Raw genomic sequence first — 23,933 nt, forward strand, 5'->3', positions numbered from 1 at the left:
GCAGTTATAGAGTGGGGCTCAAGTCATCCAAGAGGGCAAATGCCAATTCATGAAAAGCTTTATGAGCCAAAACATGGACTTGGAGTTTTACCCTAGAAGCTCTGATAACCCAGTGAAGCATTCAAAAGTGGAGAATTACCTAAGCTGTCATGCAATGCCTCTTTGGAAGCAGTACAGAGTATAGATTTCATGAGAATCATACTAGAGGTTTTTGGAAAATAATTCCAGTGTAGGGATGAGAATTCAGGCCACAGCAGAGACTGTAGGACTGAAAGGTCACGAACACCGAGTGCCAGTAGGTGTGTTCTAAAGCTGTCAGTTCCCTGTGGGCAGTCCTTCTCCCCCTGGGTTCCTTGCAGACTCCAACTATGTCCAACTTGAGCTGGGTACACTGGAGGACTTAGATTTGTCAAGCGAAAAATTCCACAATTTATACATTTGCAAAGGAAATTTTTATTTCCTGGAAAGGTATACAGCCTGCAGGGAGGACATCCTGACAGGCTGGGAGGCTTAGCCTGTGGCATGGTGTGTTAGCAGGTGCTTCAAGGGAGGGGAGGGCAGAATAGGAATTTATGCCGAACAGGTTGTGAAACGTACATATTCCACAGATGACAGGAGGAGCCATGAATACTCATGGAGGTGGCCCTGATACATGTATATTGAACAAACATGTATGCAATATATGATCCATGTTCACCTGACTGTGTAGACTTAGTGCTTAAATGTATTGCCATCAAGCCTCATACATCAAAAGGGAAAGTGGGGACATGAAGGCACGCAGTGCGCAGCCTCTGTAAACCGTCCAGAACCAGTCCATTGTCAGTGGTCTCTTACCAGGAGAAAGTCACTGAAATCAGTTTCTTATCCAACTAAAGCTGTGGTATGCCTGTGGAACAAGGGCTGGAAGTCAGTCAGTCAGTCAGCAGCTGGCAGTGGATGAATTGCAATTGTTTAAAAAGCACTTCTTTCAAGGCCACTGCTTGTTGTTTGGTTCCACAAGAAAAACAAAAACCTTGTGGCAGTTAGAAAAGAATTTATTCTTTTAAGTGTAGAGGTGAGTGACTTAACCCTTGCCTGGCATGGTCTTAGATTCTGTTTATAATTTGGTATCTTATTGCCACAAAGAATCCATTCTGTCAGTCTTATGACCTCTATATAACACAAATGCTGGTCAGTTGTCGTGTCTGAACAGCAAAAGGGAAGGGGGTAGAATGAGGCGTGTTCAACCTCCTGTCCTGTCATGGCTGGGAACTCAGTCTTTAATGTTTTTCTGGGGTCCCCTGTGCCAAGTTAGGGTCCATTCAGTTGGTTGAGGGGCTTGGGATTTTACTTTTCCTTCTCAGACTCTCTAAATCTATGACAGGACTTCCTTGACTGGGCAGTTGAGTGTTTCAAGAGATGCTCATGAATGGGGCTGTGTACTTCTATTCAGCAAGAGGTGTTTTCACAAGAGCTTGCACCAGCTCTTCTGGCAGGCCTGGGACCCACTGCCCTATTCTTGAGAGCTACTGTTTGGCTCCCCTCACTTGGTCCTTGTAAATGGAGAATTGCCTGAGATGCCCTTAGGATCAATTTGCACTCATTAAATTCAAACTTTCCCACACTATCTAATTTGCATGTAATTAGAGAAATTCAATTTAAGCTTTCTCTTTCCTCTTCTCTGCCTTATGGGATTATCTGAATTCGTTAATGATACTGTGGTGAACACTAGTGTCCTGTGAAGTGTGTTCTCCTGTCTCCCACCTCAGAATCCCTGGCTGTGTCTACTTTCAAAACATGGTTCATTTATCAGGAGAAAATGTGGGATAACCTGCCAAGTTCAGGTGTCAGTCCTCTGAGATTCACCAGTTGAGTTAGAAAAGAATGAGTGGATACATACTTAAAAACAGTGACAACAGGTATGGCGTAGTGGCTCACGCTTGTAGTCCCAGCACTTTGGGAGGCCTGGGCAGGTGGATCATGAGGTAAGGGATCGAGACCATCCTGGCCAACATGGTGAAACCCCCTCTCTACTAAAAATACAAAAATTAGCTGGGCATGGTGGCGTACACCTGCAGTCTCAGCTACTCCGGAGGCTGAGGCAAGAGAATCACATGAACCTGGGAGGCTGGAAGTTGCAATGAGCCGAGATCACGCCACTGCACTCCAACCTGGCGACAGAGCGAGACTCTGTCTCAAAACACAAACAAACAAAAAAACAAACAAAAAACAGTAACAGCAGAATGAATTTCAAGAATAAGAACAGAATGACCAGATACTGCAGTCAATAAAAATCAGTCAGGTCCACTGTGGTAGACAGAATAATGTCCCCCAGTGATGTCCACGTCCTACTTCTCAGAGCCTACGCATGTGTTCTGTGGCAAGTGGGAATTAATGTTGTGACTTATGTAATCAGCCAACCTTAAGATAAGTCAAGGCCGCTGAACTTTCTCAGTAGGCCCAGTAAAATCACCAGCATCTTTAAATGAGGAAGGAGGTCCGAATCAGAGAAAGCCTCCTCTGGCCACCACTGGCCTCCAAGGTGGAAGAAGGCTGCAAGCCAAGGAAGGCAGGAAGCCTCTAGGTGCTGGAAGAGGCCAGGCAAGGATCCTCCCAAGGCTCCCCGAAGAGGTCAGCTCTGGCCGTGGGGCCCATGTCACACTTCTCACCTCCATAATTGTAGGAAAATAAATTGATGTTGTCTTAAGCTAAGTTTGTGGTAATTTGGTATGGCAGCCATAGGAAACATGTAGGATTCTCTATTGATGTATTTACTCATGTTCATTTATTTGTTCATGTTGGGCATGAGACGTTACACATTTACTTGAGATTCAGAGATCACAGGATACAAATAATTTATTCCCTGACAATTACAAGGTTCAACAAATCCCAAAGCACAATATATTTTAGGTAACAGGATCTGTTTGGATTTAGGATGTGCTACCTCAAAATATGGTGCCCTGGCATTAGAGAAAACAGTAGAAGCAGGAGGCGACTTTCTTCCTTCCCCTGTCTTTCTCCCATGAAGTGGACCATACAACCCTCATTTGAGAGGTGCCCCCCATCCCCGAAAGAAAGGGACATCTTTATCTCTGAAAACACAGGGACACAGAGAAGAATCCGAACATATAAGCCTTGCTGTCCCCTCCATATCTCACTGTTAGATCAGACCCTTTGTCCTGTAATTATATATCTCCAGGATGGTTCACTCTTCATCAAACCTGAGCATAATAATGTACAAGTTTGCCCGTTTCTTTGGGTCTTCACTCCTGAAGCCTCTTGTTTATGATAAAACTTTTAACTTCTATTAAATAAATGTGTATGCTTTTCTCTTGTCAGTTTGTTTTTTGTTTTAGGGGCTTCAGCTCTGAACTTGGTGATAGGTAAGGAGAGAAGTTTTTTCTTCCCCATGCTCTTCAATCCATAAACCTCCCTTCCCTATATTCCTATAATCCCATTCTTCTGGATTCTGTCTTTTCTTTCTCGAGTGTCTCTTCATCTCACCTCCTCCTACAACAGAAACCTCCTACAAATACTAGCAAACCCACCATCTACTCAGGATACTCAGAGCTTTTAGGATACTCTGGGTAGTTCATGGGTTACATCAGAATCAGATCTTTTCTCAGGTCCTGAACTTACTGCCGTATTTGTTGAAAGCCACTTTTCCACCTTATACAACATTCTTTTTTCTCTCTCTGTCTCTTTCTTTCCTTCCTTCCTTCCTTTTCCTTCCTTCTTTCCTTCCTTCCTTCCTTCCTCCCTCCCTCCCTTCCTTCCTTCCTCTCTTTCTTTCTGCCTGCCAGCCTTTCTTCCCTTTCCTTTCCTTTCCCTCCTTTCCCTCCTTCCCTCCCTCCCTCCCTCTCCCACACTCCCTCCTTCTCTCTCTCTCTCTCTCCTTCCTTCCTTCCTTCCTTTCTCCTTTTTTTTTTTTTTTTGGACAGAGTCTACATCTGTCGCCCAGGCTGGAGTGCAGTAGTGTGATCACAACTCGCTGCAACCTCGACCTTCCCGGCCCAAGGAATCCTCCCATCTCAGCCTCCAGAGTAGCTGGGTCTACAGGCTCTACCACCACTCCCAGCTAATTTTTTAAAAATTATTTTTAGTAGAGGGGAGATCTTGCTATGTTGCCCAGATTAGCCTCAAACTCCTGAGCTCAAGCAACCCTCTCACGTGACTCAGTCTCCCAAAGTGCTCACATTGAAGGTGTGAGCCACTCCACCCAGTCTATCTGAAACAGTTAATGATATTCCATCATTGCAATAATTCCATCTTATAGTAGAATCTCATAGAAAAAAAAAAAAACAGAGGTAATTTTGATGCAGGTGTTACATTTTAGTAGTATTTTAAAAATATTGTTTTTTCTCTCTCAGTGAGTTATAAGTTCTTCCTTTGAAACTGTTAGCTGCCCAGAAGTGAGCTAGAAATTGCTTGTCAATTGTCAATAGTTACTAATAGTTACTTTAATATTTGCATAATAAATGATTCAACAGTAATTGGTACTGCAAATTCATTTTTGTGAGACCCTGTAAATGTTTACAAATACACACACATACATTGTAAGTTCTGTTACTGAACAATGATACTTGGCTGTTCATTATTCACTTTACTGATACAATAAAGGCAACTGGATGTGAGACCTGAATGGAAATACATACAAAGAGAAAATAAGCAAGGTTGTTTAATGCTTGATTGTCAAGGGCAAGGAGATTCAGCAGAGACAGCAGAGAGCAAGGAGAGAACAAGGACTCAAAAGGACTCAAAAACGGCTCCACAGGGACTGGGTGTGGTGGCTGATGTCTGTAATCCCAGCACTTTGGGAGGCCAAAGGGGGTGGATCACTTGAGGTCAGAAGTTTGAGACCAGCCTGGCCGACATGGAGAAACCCTGCCTCTATTAAAACTACAAAAATTAGCTGGGCGTGGTGGCGGGCACCTGTAGTACCAGCTACTTGGGAGGCTGAGGCAAGAGAATAGTGTGAACCTGGGAGGCGGAGGCTGCAGTGAGCCAAGATCACCGGACTGCACTCCAGCCTGGGCGATGAGACTTCGTTTCAAACAAAACAAAACAAAACAAACAAACAAACAATTAAAAAAAAAATACGCTCCACAAATGTGTTCTGCTCTACTTTATGGTGGAAGAGTTTAAAGGAAAAAAAAGGGTTGTTAAGAGTATAAACTAACTTAGTTTTGGATAAAATGTGTTTGAGTTTGGGTAATATAACTTGGTATGAATGCTAGAAATACTGTTGGAAATGTGGACAGGAAAGCAGGAAGGGAGAGTGTAAAAAGAAGCAACAAATGAAGAAATGGCAACATCTAGAAAAAAAAAACTTTAACTTCCTCTTATAAAATTTATCTATGATCTTCTATCAAACACCCTCTCCCGCAAACACACACATGCATCATGTACGTATGCGTGAGTCACCTAGGGTAGCCATCACAAAGTAACGGATGGGGGAGCTTAAACGACAGAGATTTATTTTTATCTCAGATCTGGAGGCGGGAAGTTCAAGTTCAAGATGTCAGCAGTCTGGGTTCTCCTGTGCCCCTCTCCTTGGCTTGCCAATGACCCCCTTCCCTGTATCCCCACATAGCCTTTCCTCGCATGGATCACCCCAGTTTCTGCCTGGATAAGGATGACTGGTTCAGAATTGAATATGTGACTTATGGAGAGTCCTTTGATTTCTTAGCCTAATTTTTCTGTCCATATTTGCAATTGAGACATAGAAGATAGGTACTTGGAGAAGGTACTGGCTATGTCTATTTGACTTTGCCAACTGAGGCTCCTAAGATTTGAAGGGTGTTTGGGGCTGTGTGTGTTGATGAGCATGTTTGTCTGTGCAGAGATGCAGGGGAATGGCACAGAGAAACAGTGAAAACAGGCAGAATGAGCAGCTGTGTTACTTCTCAATTGCTCTTCAGGTCCTGGAAGACAAAGCCTTTTCCAGGGAACTTCAAGAGTAGCAATGCTTTAAAATATTTTCTTACGGCCACATGCGGTGGCTCACACTTGTAATCCTAGCACTTTGGAAGGTCAAGGCAGGCAGATTACTTGAGGTCAGGAGTTCAAAACCAGCCTGGCCAACAATGGCGAACCTTGTTGCTATTAAAGGTACAAAATTAGCCAGGCATGGTTGCGGGTGCCTGTAATTCCAGCTACTTGGGAGGCTGAGGCAGGAGAATCGCTTGAACCTGGGAGGTGGAGGCTGCCGTGAGCCAAGATCGCACCACTATACTCCAGCCTGTGCCACAGAGTGAGACTCTTTCTCAAAAATAAATAAATAAATAAAAATAAAATGTTTTCTTCTTTTGTTTAAAGTCACTCCTGGGCGTTAGTCAATGTCAACCAGCATAAATTTAGGTAAAAAATTAAGGATGGGAGAGGGAGAGAATGCACACTTCCAAGGAAAGCATAGTAGGATTTTCCATTTCTCTTCACTTCAATGGAAGAAACCTTTTTCTGCATACAATACAATCTTCGGTCACACAATATACATTTTTCCTCAGACACTAGGCATTGGCAGATTGTATCATGTGTCTTATTTTGATTGGGGACCCCTGCCAGATACCCTCTGCCCCGACTGGACATTTCAATGCTTATGTTCTGAAGTTGCTGCTCACTTAGGCTTTGGACAAAGCTAGACTGAGTGCATCCTAAGAAAACTCCTCTCTTCTAGCACAAAGGGTGTAGTCAGCTCTTTGCTTTCTACGTCTGGTGTCCAGTGATAGATGCATTTTTCTGGGTTTCCTGAATATGATCTTAGATGCAGGACCCTGAATTAGAGTTGAAAATGGAGGCAGGAAAAGCGTCACAGTGAAGTTGAGACATCCTTAGGCTGATTCCAGCAGAACTGAAAGAATAAGCCAGAATAAAGTGTGTGTTGCAATTAGCAAAATTACGCTATCAGTAAAACACAGTCTTATGGGGTGCAGTGGGAACTACAATAAATACAGTACTGGGGAGCCTGGAGAAAAAGAGAAGGTAGGCCAAAGCAAGTGAACTTGGAGAGGTAAGCAGAGGTTTGATTACTTGAGTCTTTGTACAAATCTGAAGAAGCTCTGACTATACTCTGTAATTCTTACTATTTGGTGTTTTGTTTCCTCATTTGATAACCAAGCTATTTTTGAGTTAGGGAGAGGGTCTCCATGCAGGGTAACATATTTTCTCAAAGCAAAATATTACTTTTTTTGTTGCAAACAAGGCACATATAATTGGAAATACTGAAGGTCAAAGCAAAGTTTGTATTATCCATTGAGAAAAAGCACTTGACTCATTTTTTTAAATTAAAATGTTTAAAATTTCTATCTCATTTGCAAATGTGTGACAAGCAATCTGCACTGAAGGTTCACAGATCTCAGATGCATCTCTGAGCTGGGGAAATATCCCATTGAATGACAAAGTGCCAAGTGTTTTCTGTAAGGGAGTCAACTATCTTCTGATAATTGGGCTAATTGCCTGAAGTTAATTATTTTCTCCCATGTTCCTATGGTCATTCAGGTATTGATCAAACTTGTAAGTAAACCATAATATAGAATATTAGCTGGCCGGGTGCGGTGGCTCATGCCTGTAATCCCAGCACTTTGGGAGACCAAGACTGGCGGATTACCTGAGGTCAGAAGTTTGAGACCAGCCTGACCAACATGGCGAAACCCCGCGTCAAAAAAAAAAAAACATACAAAAATTAGCCCGGCGTGGTGGTAGCTGCCTGTAATCCCAGTTACTTAGGAGGCTGAGACAGGAGAATGGCTTGAACCCGGGAGGCAGAGGTTGCAGTGAGCCAGATAACGCCACCTCACTCCAGCCTGGGTGACAGTGAGACTCCATTTTGGAAAAAAAAAAAAAAAGAATATTAGCTAATACAATGCTCTATTTTATTTCTCCTGGAATTGGATTTTATGTGCCTGGACATTGTATGACCCCTTGCTTCACATTGTGAAGATATAAATGTGCTTTAAGATGTTATTCTTGCTGGCTGAGTTCAGCTAGCACCATCCGTCTTTTTGGTTCTTGTTGAGGGAAGTGCTCACTGCAGAGTGTTATCAGCATAGACTATCATTGGCTGTACTCAAAACAGGAAGCTTAGTAGTCGCGGTCGTTTGTTCCTGTTTCTGTGTCCACATCCCTCTTCACTTTCCACTTTAAAATAGTTTCCTAATATTTCTTATTTACTTATTTATTTATTTAGAGGCAGGGTCTCGCCCAGGTCGGAGTGCAGTGGCGTGATCTCTGCTCACTGCAACCTCCGCCTCATGGGCTTCAAGCGAGTCTCCTGCCTCAGCCTGCCAAGTAGCTGGAACTACAGGGACCCGCCACCACGCCCGGCTAGTTTTTGTATTTTCAGTAGAGATGAGGGTTTCACCATATTGGCCAGGCTAGTCTTGAACTCCTGACCTCAGGTGATCTGCCTGCCTCGGCCTCCCAAAGTGCTGGGATTACAGGCGTGAACCACCGCACCTGGCCCCATAATATTTCTAATAAACAAAACATCTGTTGAGTCTTTAAATTTTGCGTTATCTTTTCAATTAGTCATTTGAAAACGTGAGTATTCCAAATGAAAATAGTGAGACTATTTTTGTCACTAATAAAGTTACAAAACATATTGAATATGGATGATGATACAGCATTCTCCTAGCATATTCTTTTGAAATGTCTTAATAATAAAATACAAGTAGAAATATCAGTCCACTAAATGAGACAACAGAGTAATTCACTTGGTATAATAAGGCTTTAATACACTAATTACATAGTTTACTTTTTAGTATAATATGCTACTTTTCATATTTAGTTGGGTAATATTTTCTGTGAACACTAGATTCATTAATAATTATAAATTGCTATAGCTTAGGATAACAAAAGGTCTTTGGCTCCAAAATAATACACTAATTGTCAGTGTGATTATTTCATTTGCAGTGATTAATGATGTTGGCATTTGGTTCATAATAAAATTGTATTACTTTGTTTTCTACAGCATTCTGTTTCCAAGAACTTCAAAGTATTTCTCTTTTCTTATACCCTCGAGAAGTACTGTAGTGTACATGTATTGTATAATAATTTTATTTGTATAATGGTAAAGTCACTAGCTATTTTTATGATATTATTATTTTGAAGAATTCAAAATGAAAAAGTAACACTTTTATGTTTTTTTAGTCCAAATCAAATAATTCAGAACTTTTTGTATGTTGACAGTTGATTTTGTAACGCCTCCACTTATATTTAAGTAACTATATTTGTTCTATTTACCTCTTAATGTGTGAACTTCATTACATTGCAAACTGAAATTATTCTTTTAATGAAGATACTAATATTTGTCCCAGGAAGCGTAGAGATAAAATCCTAACTATTTTATATCAAGTCTATGTAATACATTTCTGCATTAAATACACACCTGGAATTTAGTGAATTCTTTTTTTTTTTTTTTTTTTTGAGACGGAGTCTCGCTCTGTTGCCCAGGCTGGAGTGCAGTGGCACGATCTCGGCTCACTGCAAGCTCTACCTCCCGGGCTTACACCATTCTCCTGCCTCAGCCTCCCGAGTAGCTGGGACCACAGGCGCCCGCCACCTCGCCCGGCTAGTTTTTTTTGTATTTTTTAGTAGAGACGGGGTTTCACCGTGTTAGCCAGGATGGTCTCGATCTCCTGACCTCGTGATCCGCCCGTCTCGGCCTCCCAAAGTGCTGGGATTACAGGCTTGAGCCACCGCGCCCGGCCTGGAATTTAGTGAATTCTTATAATTTTAAGTTGCCTCAGCATTCATTTGAATATAAATGACTCTCTCACATGAGAAGCAGGGCTCAGTCACCCTTGACACAGTTTCTAATTCAGCACTGCCCTGCCCCCAGGTCCTCAGTGGGTTTGATACAGCTGTCTGCCTTATACAACTGCCCTCTGGTGACCACCTTCCTATGGGAGATGCAGCCTGCTTAACTCGCCCACCGACCCTCACACCCGACATGGCCTGTAGAGATATGACGCAGTGACTGCCTCTCCATCATGGGGTGACCTCCTAAACTTCAGCCTGCTTGCTTGAAACCCACCAATTAAAATCCCTGTGGGAAACCTTCTTGGATACAGCCCTAGATCCAATAAGGACATTGGCTCACTGGTCCCTTTCTCTTTCTCCCTGTCTGCACTCCTTGATCTCCATGTGTGGTTTCCAGATATGCCAGGTACCCCCAGACCTGGAAGTCCTGGAAGTCATGAAATCTTTATTTCCATCTTGTGCCTTTCCTAAGATCCTAAATTAAACATGGCAAAATTCTATATCCATACTTAAAAAACAAGCAAACGACAATTTATTTGTCAATTCTGTGATTTTACATTCACAATACATCATATAAACAAGTACAACTAATATTTTACAAAAGTTGAATACATTATCAAAAAATGAACACATTTTTCAGAACCATTTCCAGATGTGTTAGGGGCAAAATAAAGAAAAAAATAATTCCTAGCTACCTACAAAGGAATGAAGCTATTTAATAGAAGAGTAATGATATAACAGTAGCAATCAGAACTAAAAGAAAGGCATCCGATGGTATATACGACATGTAAAGATGTTACAAGAATTCTATTAGTTAATCCAAGAATATGGTTGGAGATTCCTGTATACTGGCATAATAGGTAGTCAATCAATATGAAGTGAATTCATTGACCGAAAATTGTGGAAGATCACGGAGACTTTACTTACAGACTACAAAAGATCCAAAAGAGATATTTAAAAGGATTGTCAGAATGAGCAGCAAGAAAGTAAAATTCAAGTAGAATTATGGGAAGGGATGGAAGAGAATGCTTTTCAGACATTAAGAGTGATAGATACAGAAATGTGATGAAGTGTTTTGAATGCATCTCTGCCCAGCAGTTTACATAAACTTTTTCAGTTTTTCCCACCATCAAGCATCAAAAGAACTAAGAATGTATATTTATTGATGTTTTCTGGAAAAAGAACACACAAAATTTATCAATAGTAGTATTAATAGTTTCTTATCTCATTTCTCACTCTTGATGCCAAAGTATGTTGCTATTACAATCCGGTTGGTTTTTAGAAGATGAACTTTGGTGGTGAAATTATGTGCTGTTAGTTCTAGATCTTGAAATGTAACTTGCCTGCTTCTGGCCCTGAGTTGTATTGCCTGGCTTATGAGATGAGGTAAGCTGAGTGTCCATATGATCATCATGAAAGGCTAGGTGTGTGTGGTGGCAGACCTGCCCTCTGTGCTTTCCACTCCCAACTCCAGGCCATATTCATGGAGCAAAGCTAAACTCTCACAAGCATTTCCACCCCATGTGTCTTAACCCCAAATAACTTTGAGATGGGCCCACAGAGAGCATAGTGTCAGGGGTTACAGAAGGTAGAGAGAGGAATAAGGTGTTCATCTTTAGTTGACTCACCTACATTATTATTTCTCTGGACACATTATAATAAACAATAAAAAACTATCTCTGAAATACTGCACAATTTTAAATTATATATATTTTTTGTTTGTTTTTTGTTTTTTTTGAGACGGAGTTTCACTCTTGTTGCCCAAGCTAGAGTGCAATGGCTTGATCTCAGCTCACCACAACCTCTGCCTCCCGAGTTCAAGCGATTCTCCTGCCTCAGCCTCCCGAGTAGCTAGGATTACAGGCATGTGCCACCATGCCCGACTAATTTTTTATTTTCAGTAGAGATAAAGTTTCACCATGTCATGTTGGTCAGGCTGGTCTCGAACTCCTGACCTCAGGTGATCCACCTGCCTCAGCCTCCCAAAGTGCTGGGATTACAGGTGAGAGCCACTGCACCTGACCCAAACAATAATTATTAGTAGTTCCTGCACATTAATTTTTTCCCCAAAGTCAGAGAAAATATAGCAATTTTTTAAGGAAAGAAATGCAAACCTGACAACTCACTTATCATTCTCTTCTAAACTAAAGCTATTAAATCACATTATAGTAATTATATTCTTCATAAAATTGAGTGGCTTCCAGATCCCAGAAAGATATGAGACTAAAGGTATCAGAGCATTCAATATGCTGAGAATCTGTCACCTGCCTTTGTTGTCTCACTCTAGTGAAGACATTCGTCTAGTGAAGACTTTGTTTCAGAATTCTGCTGGATTGTTGCATGGAAAGAGTGTAGGATCCCTCTGCCAGTGAGGAGTTTTTCATATAAAGCAGAATTCAGACCAAACACTTTGTGAAGAATTTCAGTAGCTTTGAATGAACAGACATCTTCACTAAATCATCAGATAACATGCAGTTCACTTCACACAGTGAAAATACAAGACATTAAAACATTCATGAAAAAAGATTATATAAATTAGGAAAAATAATAATGCAAACTGCAAGAAAAATTGATGACACACAATAGAGAATATTAAAAATATGGGGAATATTGAAAATGAAAACAATGCATAGCTACATATAAAATACGGAATATTTCCCATTCAATAAAGACCGAATTCACTTATCAAAAGGTGATATATATCCTGATTAATTACTGGAATTTGAAGATAAGTAATTATTTAGGCATGGAAGAAGAAACTGTAATTCTACTAGGGAAAAAAATTTAGACTGGCATCAGGTTAAAAAAAATGAATGCCCATGATGAAAAGATAGTGAAAGTTCTACAAAAAGAATATAAGAATTAAGTGCACTCCAAATTGTTTTTTAAATGCTGCCAAACTCAAACATTTTTTTACAAAAACTCTTACCACCCTAGAGATCAATCAGAACAAAGAGGAAGGAATAATTTGTGAAACCAGTATCAGTAATGATAAAGTCTACATCATTTCAGACTTGGTATATATTAAAATTATATTATAAACCAATTTACACTACTTATTTGTAAAAATACTGACTATGTTATGACCTATTGTTTGACAAGTATGATAAAATTAACCGATATGCTAAAAAATGTAACTTGTCAAAGATGTGGGAGAACCAAATTAAAAATTTGATCTTGTCACTTTTTAAAGACCTTCTCAAAAATAAATTAATTAGTATTTTTAAACAAATGTTTATGAAGGTAATTACAGAAATATTGCTCAAACTCTTCTAGAGAATAAAACAAAAACATTTCTCAACTCTTTTAATGAGGCCAACATATATTTGATACCAAAATCTGGTGAAGACATTATGATAAAATAACATGGATACAAAAGTTTTAAATATTTATGCAAAAATGCCTCAATAAAATAGTCTCAAAATGAATTCATCAATATGTAAAAGAACCAGATAAGATTCATTTCTGAAATGTAAAGATTATTTTATATTCTAAAATAAATTAATATCACTATTTTATTTTATATTCTAAGATAAATTAATATCTGTAACTTATTTCATGTTCTAAAATAAATTAATATCAGTAATAAATTTATCAGTAAACAAAAGAGAAGAAAAAATCTCAGAAGTTTAAAAAACACTTTTTTTTACAAAATTCAAAATCTTTGAATGATGTTAAAAAAGAACTATTATTAAAAGAGCCATAAGAAAACTTCTTGAGTCTTAAAAATTATGTTTATTACAAAACCTACAGCTAACCTTATTCTCAAGAAATATTGAAACATTTTTCCTGTAAGCAAGAAAAAGATAAGGATACCATTATTGAAATTAAATATGTATTTTTTGATATCTCAACAAATTAGGAACAAAGGGGAATTTCCTAGACTTGGTAAAAAAATTACAAAAAACATACAGCTAACACTGCAATGCCGGGAAACTTGAAGCTTTCCTACTACGGTCAGGAAGAAGGCAAAAATATATCCTTTTACCACTCCTTTTCTAGATTGTACTAAGAATCCTACCTAATCTGATGAGACAAGAAAAGGAAATATAGATCCTGGGAGGAAATAAATAAACCTGTTCTGCTTGCAGATGGCATGATTAGCTATGCAGAAAACATGAAAGAATCAACAAAAAAATCCCTCCTGGAACTAAGAAGTGACTATAGCAAAGTTGCATTTATAAGCTTAACATAATATACACAAATCAATGGCTTTCCAACATACTAACAATGAACAAGTGGAATTTCAGATTAAAAACACAATACCATTTACATTCGCACACAAAAAGTGACACACTTAGCTATAAATCTAACAAAATATATACAAGATCAACACAAGGAAAATATAAAAATCTGATGAAGTAAATCAAAGAACTAAATAAATGAAGAGATATTCTATGCTCATGGATAGAAAGATTCAATATTGCCAATCTGTCAGTTCTTCCCAACTTTATAGATTCAATAAAGTCTCAATCAAAATCTTAGCAAGTTACTTTGTGAATACTGACAGGCTGATTCTAAAGTTTATATAGAGACACCAAAGACTCAGAATAGTCAACACAATATTGAATCAGAATAACAAAGTTGGAGAACTGAAACTACCTGATTTCAACACTTACTGCAAAGCTACAGTAATTAAGACAGTCTGCTATTGGAAACAAACAAACAAGTACAAATAGATCAACCCAACAGAATAGAGAGCCCAGAAATTGACCCGCAGAAATAAAATCAAGTCAGCTTTGACAAAGGAACAAAGACAATTAAACAGAGAAAGGAAAGTCTTTTTAACCAATGGTGCCAGAACAACTGAACATTCACATATTAAAAAAGAAAAGAATTGAATCTAGGCACAGAGTTTACACACTCCACAAAATTTAACTCAATATAGAGTATATAACAAAACATGAAATACAAAACTCTATGTATACGCCATGCCACGTCTATGGCACATGATGCTTATAGACATGGTATTATTAATTGTTATGTAGAAATAGTTTATGGACTGGAATCAAACGAAAATATTGTTTATAAAATTGGAAAATAAAAACAGTAGGAAATATTGTCAGAAAAGTATAGGTATAACTATAATGGATGATACTATATTCTGAATTATAAATAGGAAAGCCAAAAAACTAAAAAATAAAGAAATCATAAAAAGTATTATGCCCCGTTGGCTGGGCGCAGTGGCTCACACCCGTAGTCCCAGCTACTTGGGAGGCTGAGGCAGGAGAATGGCATGAACCCAGGAGGCGGAACTTGCAGAGAGCAGAGATCGTGCCACTACACTCCAGCCTGGGCGACAGAAAGACTCCATCTAAAAAAAAAAAAAAAAAAAAGTTCTTTTGAATTCTTAGCTAATTCTTAACAGATGCAAGTACAACGAAAGAACATGATATGATCTTGACCTCTTGGATCCAATAAACTATTGAGAAGTGTTGTAAATATAAATGACAGAGGCAGCTGAGAGAACATCTAGTTTTTCCAGATGACAATTTTCATGAAGAGCAGAAAAAACTGCTCTAAGAACCAAGAAACAAGCAGCATTGTAGATGAAGCTGAAATTTTCAGCAATTAGATGATGCATATGAAATTGCACTTAAAGTGGATTATCTTAAAAACAAAGGAGAGACTTTCAAGAAAAAGAAAACAAGTGAATGGTACTGCAAATGCTCATGTTCCTGAAATCCAATTTTACTCAATATGAAAACAATGAAAAGTAAACAGTTTGGGTAAAATTAAGAAAAACAACAACAGATAATTTGTTCACAACCTTCCCTGTTTGGTATCTGAGTAGTTATCTCTTGTACATGCCATGCTATTAAGATCTGAAACGTAGAGGAATCTTGTTGGATGGAAGCTCAGTGGCAGATAGAATTGATGGTCTATCCTGTTGCCATTCTACCTCTTCCCTCCCTGGCAGATGTTGGATCTTTTCTTCTCATATTCATCTTCTCATGTACTCATGGGCATTGGTCCCTTCCTAGCCACAATATGTAGTTTTTGCCCAATCTAAATAAAATGATGATAATTCTCTTTATCTTGACAGAGAATGGTTTTGCCAAGGTTTGTCAATGTAATTAGCACAGTGGCCAACAAAATATATAAAGGTTGGCCAGTCATAGTGGCTCACACATGTAATCCTAGCACTTTGGGAGCCCAAGGCAGGAGGATCATTGAAGATAGGAGCTCAAGACCAGCCTAGGCAACATAGTGAGACCTCATTTAAACAAAAATTTAAAAATTAGCCAGGCATGTTGGCACATGCCTGTAATCCCAGCTACTCAGGAGACTGAAGCAGGAGAACTGCTTGAACCTAGGAGTTTGAGGCTACAATGAGCTATGATCATGACACAGCCTGTGTGACACGTAGACACCCTGTCTTTTAAAAATAAAAATTATACATTTTATATATATGTATATATATCTTCAGGTATTTGTGTAAGAAAAATATTCTTTTCCTTGGTTAAAAAATATTGTGCTTGGAGATACTGTTCTTTTCGTATTTTGATTGAGATTGTGAGAATCAGATGCTTGGAGCTGTGGAAATGATCTTTCAGTCATCAGAGGGCAAGACTGAAGACACATTTCAACTGCTGAGAACACAAAACAGAAATATCAGTGGCACTTGGGTCCTTGGTGGTGTTGGGTGTTGCTTAATTAACTGATCCTAGAATCGCATTTTCCAGGATGTCTTGTTGTTCATGATATTAAACTCTTCATTGTTTAAAATATTGAATTCTGCTTCAGGTAATCTATTACTTGCAGCCAAGGCACTCCAACTGACAGAGCAACAACAATACACACAATCAACATTTAGTATGCCAATAGGGTAAGATAAGGTACAAAGAAAATATTTACATTTAAATTGACATTTTATGCTTTTAATATTATGTAATAAAAAAGATGGGACACCCCCACAACAAGATCAACACAGAATATTCCCAATATTTCCAAGCTGTTGAAAAAAGGCCCTTATAGATTCATTCTTTCATATGCAGGTTTATAAATTATGATTTTATGAGGTGTCTTTATTTATTACTATTTATTTTATTCATTACCTCAAACTAGTTAGAAGAAAAGCAAAAATATCTATCCTAGAATCAAATAGATTAAATATATTGTTGAAATAACATAAAGTAAAGCTGCATAGGAGGTAGCAATTTGATACAGTGAGACAGTTGGTGTTGTTCTAGAGCAAATCAATAAAAGCTTAGAATGTAGATATGTTCGGGAACTCCAAGACCAGCTTCAGAGCCTGTGATTCTCCAGAACTCACAGGATCCAGTGTACAGCATACCCATGGCTAGGATTTACTACAGCAAAAGGATGTAAAATAAATTCAACAAAGGAAAAATGTGTGGAGGGTGAAGTCTGGAAGAAATCAGGCTCAGGCTTTGAGTCCTATCCCAGTGGAGACACCAGGGTAGAAGTTCATGAGGGACTTGGTGCCCAGGGTTTTTACCAGGGGCTGGTTACACAGGCATTGTCTGCCTGGCACATACCAGAATGTCAAGAATGCACAAGGAAAGTGTGTTCAGCAGAAACCATATGATTTGTTTGGTTAGGCATAGTGAGCCACTCCAATCTGTTCTGAGAGTAGCAGGAACTCCCCTGAAATCCAAGTCCCTGGATACCGTCAGAGGGCCAACCTTGCAAGCGGGACATTTTAAGAAAAAGCAGTTAGGCCTGGTAGGTTAACTCTTGTGATGGTTAATTTTATGTTAGGTCTACTGAGCCACAGGTGTGTAGATTAAAGTTCATTTCTGCGTGTGTCTGTGAGGGTGTTTCCACATGAGTCTAGCATTTGAATTGGTGGACTCAATCAATTAGATTGCCGTCCTCAATGGAGTGGGCCTCTTTCAATCAGTCCAAGTCATGAATAGAACAAAAGGCCGAAGGGAGAATTCACCCCCTGTCTGCTTGCTGCTTGACCTGGAACTTCAGTCTTCTCTTGCTCTTGGACTGGGATTTATATGATTGTCACCCTGGCTCTCAGGTCTTCAGATTCAGGTTAGAACTATACCACCAATTTTCCTGGATCTCCCATTTGCAGACAACAGATCATGGGACTATATATATCTTATTGATTCTAGTTTTCGGGAGAACACTGACTAATGCAATTCTTTTACGTACACTAGGGAAAGAAGTAATACAACCTCAATAATTTGTATGAGGCTAAACTTCAGCAGTGTCTTGATTCATTTTGGGTTTTCTATATTTGAAGAAATAATGATATCATAGAGATATTCCAGATTTGAGCATCCAAGCTATAATGAGCATTGAAAACACAACGAATGAAGAAGTCATCATGTTTTTGCACTGAGTGCCCTTTAGAAAAGAAGAAAGAAGACAAGTGTATGCTAAGGTCAAAGAAAAATATATTGATCATTTTCAAAAGGCCAGATATAGAGGCAATATAAATAAGGCATTTACAAGGATTTGTGAGTAGCTAAAATATTCTGTTGTGATTCTTAACAAATTCTCCAGTTAACCAATTAAGCACACGTGCTAGGATCTAAATGAAATTCCTACTATCTTAGGAAGGCATTTTCGTTTATAATTCACATCTCCAAATTTTTGAAATGGTTCTTACTGATGTCCCTTTGTGACATTTTCTCAATCTTAAACTTTCTTTATTCCTGACATTGTGTTATCCCTGTAAATGAGCATGGCCAATTTGCTGGGTGACAAGGGTGTAAAGGTAGAAACCTGTTCATTTAGACAAGCTTTAAACTTCCAATTCTGTTGAGAATTACACACATAAGAAACAAAAACCAAAAAGCAATAGCCTTATGCAATTTTGATTTTTCAGTTTAGAAAAGCCTTTGATCTCCCACATGTATTTACAAGCATGTGAAATTAGAAACACCTTGGCTGAAATATACTGTGTGATGGATAGTTTCAGAATGCAGAATTTTGCATAGTTATTATATAGTCATTGTTGCTATTTTTAAATTTGGATGAAGCAACAAATTATTGTCAAACAGTTGTGTCTAAACTCTACATTATTTGATGACTTTTTCAATTTAAATAAAAGTGCTTCTTATATTTCTGAGAGATGATTTTATATAATTGCATTTTAGGGGATGATGTTTACTTTTCTCTGCCGCACGCTTAACACGTAGTCCTTTTACTTTTCTTTCTCTCTAGGGCACGTGCACAAAATGATAATGAATGTCCACAAGTTATTTGGCAGCTTGAGAGAGAATCTTTAAGTCCATTAAATGAATAAACCATTCATCAAGACCCCCAGCCCAAATTTCACCATAAAAATAAGACTAACAGTTCATAAACTATGCTTCTGCATACAAACAATTAGATTCAAAATTTGAAGCCTTAATGCACATAATTAAATTATTCTTTTTTCTTCTGCTTCACAACAGGAAGTTGTTGCTATGAGGAAAATGTGCCCACGTTAAAACTGCAAATTGATTTTTGATGAAATAAAGCTACCTGTAACCTAGAGAAAATTTGATGCCTTACTAAATAGAGTGTTAAGCAGAAAATTATAACACCTGTGATAAATACAATTAAAAATATGCCTTTAGAGATATAAGTTTGCTATTGTGAAATATGTGAGCCTTGCATATCATTAGGTTTTTTTTTTTAAATGGTGAGGTAAAGACAAAATGAAAGAAATTATTCTTTAATAAAAAGCAATGTTTCTATTATAGAATTATAGTGATACAAATAATCCTTGAAACTTTTTGCACTAAAAATTGCAGTCTCCTGGTTTCAGCTTTGACATTTAAAGAGACTGAAAGGTGACACCACATCCTCATAATACCAATCAATAAGTAAACAAACAAACAAACAAACATCAATAAGAAGATAATCAACAACTCTTCTTGGGCCCATCAGGGAAATGATGTAGAGCAAATCATTCTTCCACAATCTGGGGAGAGAGATGAATCAAGAGAACCATAGCTGAGACTGGTGACCTGGAGCTGCTAAACTACAAACTCTCAAGAAGACTTGAATGAAAATGAAGAATTACTGGAGCTGAGCATGGACTAGTGTGGTAGAGAAAAAACTGGAGTCCAGGGTCTGAGGGAGGTCCTCACACTGTGGGTTCAACCACCAGGCATTCCATCAGATTTTCACAGTAAAGCTCTAAGAAAGACACCTACTGGCTCTTGCCAGGGGAAGAATAATCACTGTGAAATGTGCCCAGAGTTTTTTTTTTCTATAGCAAAGGACTACTCTTCAGGGGAAAGGACTTTACAAGAAGTCCTTTATTTCATCTGTAGGAACTCCAGCCCAACTCTTTCCCCGTTAGCCTTAAGGTCTGATCTAGAGGTAAGTGGAATATACTACTGCAGGACCTTTTATGAAGGTTTGATCATTCAAAGACTTGGATGGAATCATAAGGTTACAGAGTGGTAACCCTTTCCACCCCTTACTGCCACACCAATAGGACTCAGAATAGCAATAGATTGCAGTGGAAAGAGCTGTCATTCTCAGATGCTTTATGAGGAGGAGTTGGGAAAGCCCAACGTCAAAAGAGGAAACAAAACCAAAAACATGGCCAAGAGCAGTGGCTCACACCTGTAATCCCAGCATTTTGGGAGGCCGAGGCAGGTGGATCACAAGGTCAGGAGATGGAGACCATCCTGGCTAACACGACGAAACCCCGTCTCCACTGAAAATACAAAAAATTAGCCCGGCATGGTGGCAGGCACCTGTAGTCCCAGCTACTCGGGAAGCTGAGGCAGGAGAATGGCATGAACTCAGGAGGCGGAGCTTGCAGTGAGCCGAGACTGCACCACTGTACTCCAGCCTAGGTGACAGAGTGAGATTCCATCTCAAAAACAAAACAAAACAAAACAATAGAAGAATCAGAGTCCTCTGGCACATACTGTTACAGAACATATTGTACTCAGCAAATTGACAGGAAAGATTAATATAAAAACTTGCATTAAGTGCTGTAGTCCATTCAACATCATAAGGCATGCAATAAAGGCAGAAGAAACTATTTCAAGAGGAAAAAGAAAATCACTAGAACCAGACTCAGATACATATGTTAGAATTATCAGACAGAGAAATTAACGTTGGTATGATTAATATGTTAAGGGATCTAATGGAAAAAGAACCAATGGGTTATGAAAAGGGAACTCAAAAAATGAAACAAAAGGCAATACTAGAAATCAAGCACATTGTAACAGATTTGGAGAATACCTTTGGTGGATTCGTCTGAAGACTGGGCATGGACAAAGGAAAAATCAGTAAGTTTAAAGATTTTTCAATGGAAACTTTTCAAACCAAAATAAAAATAGTAAAAAAAAATTAAAAGAAAGAAACAACACAACATCCAAGAACTGCAGAGCAATTTTAAAAGGTTTAATATATACATAATATGAATATTAGGAGAAGAAACAGAAGACAGAGCAGAAAAAAAAATATTTGAATCAATAGTGTTAAACAATTTTTCAAAATTAGTAACTGACACTGTATTAGTCTGTTTTCACACTGCCATAAAGAACTGCCAGAGACTGGGTAATATATGAGGAAAATAGGTTTATTTGGTTCACAGTTCCACCTGGCTGGAAAGTCCTCAGGAAAGTTACAATCATGGCATAAGGGAAAGCAGGCATGTCTTACATGGTGTCAGGCAAGACAGAGTGAGTGAGTGTGAAGGACGAACTGTCAAATACTTATAAAACCATCAGATCTCATGATAATTCACTCACTATCATGAGAACAGCATGTGAGAAACCATTCCCATTATCCAATTATCTGCTTCCCTTAAAACTGGAGGATTACAGGTCCCTCCCTGGACATGTGGGGATTTACAATTGAGATGAGATTTGGGTGGAGGCACAGGGCCAAACCATGAGACACTAATACGGTTTGACTGTGTGTCCCTGCCCAAATCTCATCTTTAATTCCCACATGTTGTGGGAGGGAGCCAGTGGGAAGTAATTGAATCATGAGGGCAGGTCTTTCTCATGCTGTTCTCGTGATAGTGAATAAGTGTCATGAGATTTAATGGTTTTCTAAGTGGGAGTTTCCCTGCACAAGCTCTCTCTTTGCCTGCTCCCATCCTTGTAAGACATAACTTGCTACTCTTTGCCTCCTGCCATGACTGTGAGGCTTCCCAACACAATTTCCAGCCACATGGGACTGTAAGTCCAATAAAACTTTTTTTCTATATAAATTACCAAGTCTCAGATATGTCTTTATTAGGAGCATGAAAGCTAACTAATATAATAAATTGGCACTGGTACAGTGGGGCTCTGTAAAAAGAGATCCAAAAATGTGAGGCAACTTTGAAACTGGGTAATAGGCAAAGATTGGGACAGTTTGGAGGACTCAGAAGAAGACAGAAAAATGTTGAAAAGTTTGGAACTTCCTAGAGACTTCTTGAATGCCTTGGCCCAAAATGCTGATAATGATACAGACAATGAAATCCAGGCTGATGTGGTCTCAGATGGACATAAGGAAGTTGTTGGGAACTGGAGCAAAGGTAACTCTTGCTATGTTTAAGCAAAGAAACTGGCAGCATTTAGCACCTTCCCTGGAGATGTGTGGAACTATGAACTTGAGAGAGATGATTTAGGATGTCTGGCAGAAGAAATTTCTAAGCAGCAAAGCATTCAAGAGGTGATTTGGGTGCCATTAAAGGCGCTCATTTTTAAAACGGAAACAGCACAAAAGTTCAGAAAAGTTGCAGCCTGACAATGCAATAGAAAAGAAAATCCCATTTCCTGAGGAGAAATTCAAGTCAGCTGCAGATATCTGCATAAGTAATGAGGAAGCAAATGTTAATTGCCCAGATGATGGGGAATATGTCTCCAGGGAATGTCAGAGACTTTTGTGACAGCCTCTCCCCTCACAGAACTGGAGGCCTAGGAGGAAAAAATGGTTTCGTAGGCCAGTCCCAGACCCCCCCACCCTCACTGCTTTATGCACTCTAGGGACTTGGTGTCCCATGTCCCAGCTACTCTAGGCATGGCTAAAAGGAACCAATGTATAGCTCAGGTCATGGCTTCAGAGGGTGCAAGCCCCAAGCCTTGAGAGCTTCCATGTGGTGTTGAGCATATAGGTGCACAGAAGTCAAGAGTTGAGGTGTGGAAACCTCTGTCTAGATTTCAGAGGATTAATGGATATGCCTGGATGTCCAGGCAGAAATTTGTTTCAGGGAAGGAGCCCTAAAGAAGAATCTCTGCTAGGGCCGTGTGGAAGGGAAATGTGGTGTGTGAGCCCCCACAGAATCCCCACTGGGGCACTGCCTACAGAGCTATAAGAAGAAGTCCACCATCCTCCAGACCCCAGAATACTAGATCCAACAACAGCTTGCACTGTGCACCTGAAAAAGCTGCAGACACTGAATGCCATCCCATGAAAGCAGCCAGGAGGGAGACTGTACCCTGCATAACCACAGGGATGGAGATTCCAAGACCATGGGAACTCACCTCTTGCATCAGCATGACCCGGGTGTCAGATATGGAGTCAAAGGAGATCGTTTTGGAGGTTTAGGATTTGATTGCCCTGCTGGATTTCAGACTTGCACAGTGCCTGTAGTCCCTTTCTTTTGGGCAAATTCTTCCATTTGGAATTGCTGTATTTATCCAATATCTGTACCCCCATTGTATCTAGGAAGTAAATAACCTGCTTTTGATTTTACTGACTCATAGATGAAAGGGACTTGCCTTTTCTTGGATGAGACTTTTGACTGTGGACTTTTGAGTTAATGTTGAAATGAGTTAAGACTTTGGAGGACTTTTGGGAAGTCATGGTTGGTTTTGAGATGTGAGGACATGAGATTTGGGAGCAGCCAGGGGTGGAATGGTATGTTTTGGCTGTGTCTGCACCCAAATTTCATCTTGAAATCCCATGTGTTGTGGAAGGGACCCAGTGGGAGGTAATTGATTAATGGGGGCAAGTCTTTCTCATGTTGTTCTCGTGATATTGAATAAGTCTCATGAGATCTGATGGTTTTATAGGGGGAGTTTCCCTGCACAAGCTCTTTGCCTATTTCCATCCATGTAAGATGTGACTTGTTCTTCCTTGGCTTCTGCCATGATTGTGAGGCTTTCCCAGTCACATGGAACTGTAAGACCATTAAACATTTTTCCTCATTAAATTACCTCGTTTTGAGTATGTCTTTATTACCAGCATGAAAATGGATTAATACAGACACCAAATGAGAGTTTAAAAAAAAAAAAACTCAGAATAGACCAAGCTTGTTAAGA

The 23,933-nt window shown here is 39.2% G+C and overlaps 1 pseudogene; it reads left to right on the plus strand.

The window, feature by feature from the left end:
* Positions 1-235: 235 nt before the first annotated feature.
* The window catches only part of LOC101008587, a 48,463-nt pseudogene continuing 24,765 nt past the window's right edge, over positions 236-23,933 (plus strand).

The sequence above is a fragment of the Papio anubis genome, chromosome 4 (assembly GCF_008728515.1).
Source record: "Papio anubis isolate 15944 chromosome 4, Panubis1.0, whole genome shotgun sequence".
Lineage (NCBI taxonomy): Eukaryota > Metazoa > Chordata > Mammalia > Primates > Cercopithecidae > Papio > Papio anubis.